This window comes from Hyperoodon ampullatus (genome assembly GCF_949752795.1).
Source record: "Hyperoodon ampullatus genome assembly, chromosome: 10".
NCBI classification, from domain to species: domain Eukaryota; kingdom Metazoa; phylum Chordata; class Mammalia; order Artiodactyla; family Ziphiidae; genus Hyperoodon; species Hyperoodon ampullatus.
Window position 1 is genome coordinate 2,277,201 of NC_136923.1, and position 10,970 is coordinate 2,288,170.

A 10,970-nucleotide genomic window follows, 5' to 3' on the forward strand; every position below is an offset into this window, starting at 1 on the left:
AAACCTAAGGAATAGGTGCACAAAGATAGGAATCAAAGACCTTTAACAAAGGATTGTGAAGTGAAATATTGGATGCCCCAAACTAAGGCCTAATGTATTCATGTGTGAGGTATGGATAATGAGAGTGTTCATCTCAGGGTATGTTTTGGGGACAGTAGAGTCACGTGGATAAAGGGCTCACCTGGCCATTAAAAGGGAGCAGTATATCTGGGTGAAGGGTACACAGGGATTCACAGGGGTTCTTTTTACTACCCTTGCAACTTTTTTGTAAGTTTATATTAAAATAAGTTGAAAAAAACAAAGACATCAAAATAGCATGTAAAGTGAAACACAACTTTGAGGAAAAATTTATGTGCACAAAAAAGACATGATATTTTTATGTTAAAATTGCTAATCGTGGTTATCTCTGGGTGGTAGAATTACATATTTCCCCCTCCCTTGGTGTTTTCTTGAATTTACCAAGTTTTTTTTTTTGTCACTGTTATTGTTGTTTTGTGCATGTATCAGTTTAATAACTATGGAGAGAAAAACATTAGTATGTAGTTAAATAAAAATCTGGAGTCTAGTAGTTATCTAATACTTGTCAGTAGAAACGTCTGAGACCTTGCATGAAATTGAGTACCATGCAAATGGCCCCTGGCTTCTATGAAAGACCATAGCATCAGGGCAAGGATGGGGGCCCTGCGACTCCTGGTCTCACTGTTGGGTGGGTCCTTTTTCCAAGGTTGATGACATCACACTTCAGAACCAGATCAGACGCTTAGAATATCAGCAGCTCAAGGTCTGAAAGATGCTCACAGTCATGGAATCCACTTCCCGCTGCTCTGGACCTCTCCCCCGCTTCTCCAGCACCCGGTCTCTGCTTGCACTGCTCAAGGATCAGAGTGCTCCCTGACCAGGGGGCCTGTTCCTTTCTTGGACGGCTCTGACTGTGACAAGGTCTTCCTTATTTGTCGTCCAAATCTGACCCCTGCTCTGTTCCTCAGAGATGGTCAGAATGTGTTTGTGCCCCACCCAAGACCAGCAGTGAGGGACTCTGAAGTGTCCACCCTGAAGTCTTAGGACCTTTTTTTTTTCTTTAAAATTTATCATTTATTTATTTACTTTTGGCTGTGTTGGGTCTTTGTTGCTGTGCGTGGGCTTTCTCTAGTTGTGGCGAGCGGGGGCTGCTCTTCGTGGAGGTGTGCAGGCTTCACACTGCGGTGGCTTCTCTTGTTGCGGAGCACGGGCTCTAGAGCGCGGGCTCAGTAGTTGTGATGCATGGGCTTAGTTGCTCTGCGGCATGAGGGATCTTCCCAGACCAGGGCTCGAACCTGTGTCCCCTGCATTGACAGGCGGATTCTTAACCACTGCGCCACCAGGGAAGTCCCTGACCTGTCCTTTTCTAGCCCAGCTCTTTTCCCCAAGCTCCAGACCCACACGTCCTGCTCTCTCCTGGTTCTCTGTGTTTGTCTATCCCACCGGCACCTCACACTCAACATCTCCAAAGTGTGACTCTTCTCTCCTTTCTCACCCAGGACCCAAGAATAATGCATGTTACTTGTCTCTGCTACAAGTGATGCACAAATTAGGTCTTCATTTTTCTCTTTTGTAAAAGTTTAGATTTCTGCTAGAGTGGCTGCCCCATGGGACCATCAAGGACCCAGACTCCTATCTTTTGATAGAAAACCCAACCCATAGTGCCTTAGCTGAACATAGATTTCCCTTTTCTCATGGAGCAAGAAGTTCTAAGAAGTACAGTCGACCCATGAAGCCATCAGAGGCCGAAGCTACTTTTGTCCTTTTGCTCACTCATCCTTACCCTGTGGTTTTCATCCTCATGCTTGTCACCTCAGGGTCACAAGATGACTCCAGGCAGGATGAAGGGGAAGGGAAGGTGGCAAAGTATACTCGCTGGCTCAGTCAGCTTTCTTGTTAAGAGCTGCTCAGGAAGCCCCACCCAGCAGCTTCCCCCTCGTTGCCTGGAGTCCTGTCACCTGGCCACCTCTAGCTGCAGGGCCTGCTGAGAAACAGAGTTCTTTAGCTGGGCCCATTGTTGCCCTGAACAAATCAGGCTTACATTCTAGGAACCAAGGGGAGACTGGACATGTGAGCAGTGGTGTCTGTCACAATAAAGCTTCCTTGGGGCCTCCGTGGTGGAGCAGTGGTTAAGAATCCGCCTGCCAGTGCAGGGGACACGGGTTGGAGCCCTGGTCCAGGAAGATCCCACATGTTGCGGAACAACTAAGCCCGTGTGCCACAGCTACTGAGCCTGCGCTCTAGAGCCCATGAGCCACAACTACTGAGCCTGCGTGCCACAACTACTGAAGCCCGTGCGCCTAGAGCCCGTGCTCCGCAGCAAGAGAGGCCACCGCGATGAGAAGCCCACGCACCACAACGAAGAGTAGCCCCCGCTCGCCGCAACTAGAGAAAGCCCGCGCACAGCAATGAAGACCCAACACAGCCATGAATGAATGAATGAATGAATGAACAAGCAAACAAACACTTTAAAAAAAGCTTCCTTAAGCAACAGTAACTGTGTTGCCTAACTGCAGGATTTCTCAGAGCCTCTGAAATTCCAGGGAGAGCACTGTGCGTCCACAGAACCTTTTTTACAGTGGTCATGTCTCAGGAATTGTTTCATGGTACGTGTTTCAGGAAACACAAAACGAGCCATAGTCTCTCTTTAAATCTTTAAAAGAAAAGTTGGGGACTTCCCTGGCAGTCCAGTGGTTGGGACCCCATACTTTCACTGCCAAGGACATGGGTTTGATCCCTGGTCGGGGAACTAATCCCACAAGCCGTGTGGCGCGGCCATAAACAAAAAAGTTATATCTGAATTCAGGATGGATTTGTTAAATGTATCTTTTTTACTATCATGTAGTAAGAGTGGCGGTTTTAATGACTTTGATGGTAAATGCATCATTTCAGTTTCCTAATCTAGAAAGCTTCTGGTTATTTTCAGTATTCCTTTCTCTTTCATGGTACTTAGGTTTCTTCCCTGGAATCTTGCAACAGAATCCTCACCCTTAACGTGTTGAAGTATTTCCTTCTAGTCTTTTTTCTGTGCATGGGTATATGTTTTTTTTTGTTTGTTTGTTTGTTTGGGCTGTGTTGGGTTTTCGTTGCTTCACGCAGGTTTTCTCTAGTTGCAGCGAGCAGGGGCTACTCTTCGTTGTGGTGCGCAGGCTTCTCGTTACAGTGGCTTCTCTCGTTGTGGAGCACAGGCTCTAGGCACGCGAGCTTCAGTAGTTGTGGCACACGGGCTCAGTAGTTGTGGTGCACGGGCTCAGTAGTTTTGGCTTGTAGGCTCTAGAGTGCAGGCTCAGTAGTTGTGGCGCACGGGCTTAGTTGCTTCGCGTCATGTGGGATCTTCTGGGACCAGGGCTCGAACCTGTGTCCCTGCATTGGCAGGCAGATTCTTAACCACTGCACCATCAGGGAAGTCCCGGGTATATGTATTTTTATCAGTAGTTGAAATTATATGCATATATGCAGCAGTAAGAGCAGTGTTTGTTTCCCATTCCCCATTCTAGGATGAGGAATACACTGAGATGAGTAAGAGAGGGAGGTCTTTGGTCACGGTCGTAGCCTCTTTTGGTTGGCACTCCTCACTACCCCCGAGGCACTCCTTTCTCCTCACCGAGGCGCACTGGTGAGAAAGCTCAGAGTTAAGAAATAGATACAGCTGCTGTGACAGAGATGCAGGATAACCGTGACTTTGTTAAGGTGAAAGTGTGTCTCCACATAAAAGTCCAATCTTGGTGGCTCCAGTGGCCAAAGCATGATGGGTCAAAGTCAGAGTGGTGGTCATGGTCTTGTAGGTGGCAAAAGGATTACAAAGACAAGAAAAAGAAATATGACCCTCCTGTACCTATACAGTGGGAAAAAGGAAAAGGAAATGGGGACCAGGTGCTGCCAGCAAACTGTCCCCGGTGACCCCTCACACTCAGTGCCAGTTAAAATTATTCAAGTTGGATAATAAGACTATGTTCTCTGGTGGAAGAACTCATTAGAATTCAGAGAAGAGTGAAGCCTTTAGAGGAAAAGCAAGAGGAGGAGAGATCAAAGGTGGGTGATGTGAGGGGACGGCAGTGTCGGCAGGAAGCACGGAAACGGTGGTTGTTGACCATCCCACCGTTGCATCTGCTCCTGTCAGCTCAGAGCAGCGTGACAGCTTCCTTTCACTTGTAGACAAGGTGCTGCGGAAACCGGGCTGCTTGGTCCTGCTCACCCACAGGTGCGTGCCGTGGTAGGTGTGCTGATGGGTGACACGGAGCCCCAGGTCACAGTGGTGAAGGTGGGAAAGGTCCCCCAGCAGACCTACACTGATACTTGGGGGTGGACAGCCGAATCCAGGAGGTTAAGGAGTCTGCAGCGCTTCCTCTCTCTCATCCTGCATATTAAGAGGAGATGAGTGTGAACTCGTTCTGTGTGGCCAGCCCAACACAGGTGAGACCTCACCAGCCAAAGCAGTAAGAGTACATCAAACCTCGCCACTTTCTGGAGGGCAGTTGGCTCTGAACTTACTTAGAAGCACCTAGTGATGGGCCAAACTCATCCAGGAATTGTTTCAAGTGGCTGAAGAATATGCACCATCCATCCTCCTCATGGATGAAAGTGATGCCATAGGGACAAGAAGATGTGACTCAAATGCCGGTGGTGAGAGAGAAATTCAGAAAACAAAGTTGGATCTGTTGAACCAGCTGCATGGATTTGATTCAAGGGGAGATGTGAAAGTTATCATGGCCACAAACTGAATAGAAACTTTTGATCCGGCCTTGATGAGACCAGGCCAGGTGAACAAGGGGGTCGAGCTCCTCTGTCTGAGTAAAGAACTGAGGAGCACTATTCATACAACAGAATGAAGCTGGCCGATGATGTAATCCCAGACCACCTGACTGTTGCCGAAGGTAACCTGTCTGGTGCCGACATCAAGGCACTCTATACCAAAGCGAGTCTGGTGACCTTGAGAGGACATAGAAGGAAAGTAACAAATGAAGACTTTTTTTAAATCGGAAGAAAATTTTCTTTATAAAAAAGAAGGCAGGGGCTTCCCTGGTGGCGCAGTGGTTAAGAATCTGCCTGCCAATGCAAGGGACATGGGTTCGAGCCCTGGCCTGGGAAGATCCCACATGCCACGGAGCAACTAAGACCATGCGCCACAACTACTGAGCCTGCGCTCTAGAGCCCACGAGCCACAAGTGCTGAGCCCACATGCCACAACTACTGAAGCCTGCGCACCTAGAGCCCATGCTCTGCAGCAAGAGAAGCCACGACATTGAGAAGCCCGCGCACTGCAACGAAGAGTAGCGTCTGCTCACTGCAACTAGGGAAAGCCCGTGCACAGCAACAAAGACCCAACGCAGCCAAAGAGAGAGAGAGAGAGAGAGAGAGAGATAGATAAGGCGGGGACTTCCCTGGCAGACCAGTGGTTAAGACTTCGCCTTCCAGTGCAGGGGGTGCAGGTTTGATCCCTGGTTGGGGAGCTAAGATCCCACATGCCTCATGACCAAAAAACCAAAACATAAAATAAAAATTGTAACAAATTCAATAAAGGATTTTTAAAAAATGGTCCACATCAAAAAAAAAAACTTAAAAAAATAAAATAACATAAACAAGAAGGCACCCCTGAGGGCTGTCTCTCTAGTGAACCATGGTTGCCTTCGAGGAACTGGCTGGGAGTCCTCCTGGGAGGGAAAAGGTTGGGGAGGTTGCCCAGAGGAATCCATGTTCCCATTGATCTTTTTCAGCAAAGCACCCTGGGTGTCTTATCGAGCATGGTGGTCAGGATGCCTGTTGAGCTGCCTTCATCTGTTGGTCACATTCAGTGCTCTCTTTCCAATAAAGTGTGCTCTTCCTCACAAGGAAAAAAGAAGCCCAAGCTTTCTCAACAGCACCGTTTCCCAAAATCACCAGGCACCCAAGTTCCACCTGTCTTGTTGCTTGGTCATCTCTAAGGAGTTGCCATCATCTAAATAGTCTAAAACTGGTTGCCACACATTTGGTTGCAGCCGGTGGAAGGAGGGAGGGATAAAGGGGGTGCACCCTGATTTTAAGGACCTTATGTAGAAAGCTCTCATCCACTGACCACCGCTTAAAGCTTTATTCTGATCATCCATGTGTTCTTGACCTTTGCCTTCCTAGAGTTTATAGTCTCCTGGGGAACCCAAGGAACAATGATAGCAGTGATACATGCTAATAAGAAAACAGACTCGGGGCTGGGGTAGAGATGAAGGTGGTCGGGAGCAACCTCCCTGAGAAGGAGTCGTGCCATCAGGGATCTCCCGGAAGAGGGAGCAGCGAGCACAGATGCCCTGCGGTGGTAATGTGCTCGGCACGTGGGAGGGGCAGCACGGTGTGGCCAGTGCACCTAGAGTTGTGTGAAATCAGAGGAGTGTAAATCACATCAGGTGGAGCCCCGTAGGCGAGGATAAGGTAATCATTCTTAATTTGAGTGAGAGGAAAACCTCTGCAGATTTGTGAGCAGGCATGATGGCATTGACATTTTAAAGATCGCTTTGATTTAACAAGTTACGAACTCTGCATACTGTGGATCCAACACCTAAATGTAAGAACTAAAACCGTAAAACTGTTAGAACAAAATATAGGGCAAAAGCTTCGTGACATGGGGTTTGGCAGTGATTTTGTGGATGTGACACGAAAGACACAGGCAATGACAGAAAAAATCGGACTTCATCAAAATTTAAAATGTTTGTGCATCAAAGAATACAATAAACAGAGTAAAAAGGCAATGTATAGAGTGGGAAAAAATATTTGCAAATCACATATCTGATAAGGAATTAATACCCAGAATATATAAAGAACTAGTAAAATTCAGCAGTACCAAACAACCCAATTCAAAAATGGGTTAGAGTTGCACAAAAATATGAATGTATTTAATGCCACTGGTACACTGAAAAATAGTTAATTTTGTTATGAATATTTTACCACAATTTAAAAAATGAATTTTAAATAGAATGCCCAAAGGACTTGAAAAGATATTTCACCAGAGGAGTTATCCAAATGGCCAATAAACGCATGAAAAGATGCTCAACGTCACTGATCATTAAGGAATAGAAATCAAAACCACAATAAGGTAACACTTCACACCCATTAGGAATCATCAAAAAAGCAGAAATTGGAACCCTTATACACTTCTAGTGGGAATGTAAAATGGTGTGGCTGCTGTGGAAAACAGTATGGAGGTTCCTTTAAAGAAAAAAAACATAGAATCTCCATATGATCCAGCAATTCCATTTCTGGGCATATTCCCAAAAGAACTGGAAGCAGGTACTCAAACAGGTATTTGTACAACAATGTTCACAACGGTATTTTTTTCTTATATAAATTTATTTTTCTTTTTGGCTGTGTTGGGTCTTCGTTGCTGTGCGCGGGCTTTCTCTAGTTGCGGCGAGCGGGGGCTACTCTTCGTTGCGGTGCGCGGGCTTCTCATTGCGGTGGCTTCTCTTGTGGAGCACAGGCTCTAGGTGCATGGGCTTCAGTAGTTGTGGCTCGTGGGCTCTAGAGCGCAGGCTCAGTAGTTGTGGCTTGTGGGCTCTAGAGCGCAGGCTCAGTAGTTGTGGCTTGTGGGCTCTAGAGCACAGGGTCAATAGTTGTGGCGCATGGGCTCTAGAGCACAGGCTCAGTAGTTGTGGCTTGCGGGCTCTAGAGCACAGGCTCAGTAGTTGTGGCGCACAGGCTCAGTTGCTCCGCGGCATGTGGGATCTTCCCGGACCAGGGCTCGAACCTGTGTCCCCTGCATTGGCAGGAGGATTCTAACCACTGCTCCACCAGGGAAGCCCCACACAGCAGTATTATTCACAGTAGCCAAAAGGTGGAAACACTGCAAATATCCTTCAGTGGACAATGAATGGAAAACAAAATGCTGCCTATCCATACCTACAATTGAATATTATTCATCTGTAAAAAGCAAGGAAATTCTGACATACTCTACAACATAGATGAACTTTGAGGTGATTACGTTAAGTGAAGTAAGCCAAAAGGACAAAAGACAAATATTGTGTGATGCCATCTTTTATGAGATCTCTAGAGGAGCCTTAGAGATGGAAGTAGAGCAGTGGCCCCAGGGGCTGGGGGTGGGGCGGGGGTTGAGGAGTTTGTGTTTAACGGGGACAGTTTCCGTGCAGGATGATGACGAAGTTATGCAACGGGTGGTGGCAATGGTCGCACGACAGTGAGAATGTACTTAGTATCACTGACCGGTGCACTTAGACATGGTTAAGATGGCCTTTTTATGTATATTTTACCACTATAAAAATTCAGTTTAATTTTTTAAATTTAAATCTGCTTACTCAAATTACCATATGGTCATTTAAAAAATGGGAAGAACTTTGACATACTGTTAAGGAAAAGAAGTTGAATGCCAGGAAAATCAAAGGCTGCCCAAGAAAGGAGATGTAACCATAGTACACTGCTTGGTCGTGCAGGTAATATTTCTATCATGCTAATCATACGAGCACTATTTGTTGAGAGAGTCCACCTGTCACCTCAGCAAGGAAGACAATTATGGTTACAGAACAACATGACACATTATCAGTTTGGCAGTGTAAAGTTGTAAAGTTATAGTTAACAGAAGTAGACAGGTGGCAGGGTGAGGGAAGGAAAAGGTACAGAGCTGGAGCTCAGATACGGCCGGAGTGGAAATTAAAGAAGGACAACAATTAGTAATGAAAACCCTTGGAAACAGTGGAGGAGGGTGTAAGTGAATTAAATCCTCACGCAAAGCAGGAAGTCAATGTACCATTCATATACCCACAAATAGTAGGATAAGTGTGTTATTTAGAGCTATAGGGGTAAGCACCAGCAAAACAAACAGTTAAGAGTGACTGCTCTGAGGAGCAGCCTTGGGGTCAGGAAGGGATGGAGTAGTTGGCTTTTATTTAAGCCCTTCAGTACTATTAATGTTTAACCATATGCATATATTGCTTTGATTAAAAAAAACTTTAAAAACTATTTTAAAAATCAAATTGTAGGGTAACATGTAATCTATGACCCTGTTTTAAAAAAGAGACTAAACCCCAGCAAACCATGCATCTGTGTATAGATGATTATCTGAGCCCAGAGAAATACGTGAAAGATTGTGCTTGTGTCTGGGAGGTGGCAGCAAAGGGTGTGGGAGAAACCTTCACCTGTCCTCCATGATCTGTTTTCTGACTTGACCATGGATTATTTACGGAAATTTTTTGCCTTTATCATTTTTTCTCCTCTAAACCATTTGAGAGTGAATTGAAAATATCTTTGTGTTTAACCTCTAACTTCAGGGTTTATTTCCTAAATTCAGAGGCATTCTGGTACAAAACCAGAGTACAACTATCAAAATCTGGAAATTCAGCATTGATACAATCCTGTTATCTAATTTACAGCCCGTATTCAGGTTCTTCCATTGTCCCAATAATGTCCTCTTTATGGTGGTGGTGGTGGTGATGTTTTCCTGGTCTAAGATCCATTCCAGGACAATGCATTGCATTTTGTTTTCATGTTCCTTAAGTCTCTTGATCTGGAACAGTTTCTTAGCCTTTCTTTGTCTTTTCGACCTTGAGGTTTTTTAAGAGCATAGGCCAGTTATTTTGTAGACTGTCCCTCAGTTTGGGTCTGCCTGATGTTTCCTTCTTATTACATCCAGGCTTTGCATTTTTGACAGAAATACTATATGTGATATTGGGTCCGTCTCCGTTCATCTTGTCAAGAGGTCCATGGCATTGCTTTATGCCCATGTTGCCAATGTTAAAAGAGATGATTTGGTTACAGTGGCAGTGCACCAGTCTTTCTCTTTCTGACTTACTTCACCTAGTATGATAATCTCTAGTTGCATCCATGTTGCTGCAAATGGCATTATTCTGTTCTTTTTGATGGCTGAGTAGTATTCCATTGTCTGTATGTACTACATCATTTATTTATTTATTTATTTGGCTGTGCTGCGTGGCATGTGAGATCTTAGTTCCCCAACCAGGGATTGAACCCGTGCCCCCTGCAGTGGAAGTGCAGAGTCTTAACCACTGGACTGCCAGGGGAGTCCCGACCACATCTTTATTCATTCATCTGTCAGTGGGCATTTAGGTTGTTTATAAATTTTATTTTTTTAATAGGTTATTTATTTTTATTTATTTTTAAAATTTTATTTATTTTATTTTTTTGCACCTGGACAGGGACTTGAACACTGGGCCCTCAGATTAAAAGTCTGATGCTCTAGGAGACTTCCCTGGTGGTCCAGTGGCTAAGACTTCATGCTCCCAATGCAGGGGGCCCAGGTTCAATCCCTTGTCAGGGAACTAGATCCCACATACTGAAGCTAAGAGTTCACATGCCACAACTAAAAAAGAAGATCCCACACTTAGCAACAAAGATCCCACGTGCTGCAACTAAGACCCAGCACATCCAAATAAATAAATAAATATTCAGGGCCTCCCTGGTGGCGCAGTGGTTGAGAGTCCGCCTGCCGATGCAGGGGATGCGGGTTCGTGCCCCGGTCTGGGAGGATCCCATATGCCGCGGGGCGGCTGGGCCCGTGAGCCATGGCTGCTGAGCCTGTGCGTCCGGAGCCTGTGCTCCGCAACGGGAGAGGCCACAGCAGTGAGAGGCCCGCGTACCACAAAAAAAAAAAAAAAAAAAAAAAAAAAAATATTCAAAAAAAAAAAAGTCTGATGCTCTAGGGGAGTTCCCTGGTGGTCCAGTGGTTAGGACTCGGTGCTTTCACTGCCATGGCCCCAGATTCAGTCCCTGGTGGGGGAACTAAGATCGCACAAGCCACGTGGCTGGCCAATTAAAAAAAAAAGTCTGTTGCCCTACCGACTGAGCTACCCAGGCATTCTCCCAACGTGTATTTTTAAGCTAGGCTGAAATGACAAGGAAGCACTTTAGAAGAGGGTTTGGTAAAGGCCAGCGTCTGGAACCCACTGTCCTTCCTGGTCACCTGGTTCCCCAGGCCCCTCGGTCATCACTTGCCATCACTCCTCCTCTATCCCATCCAT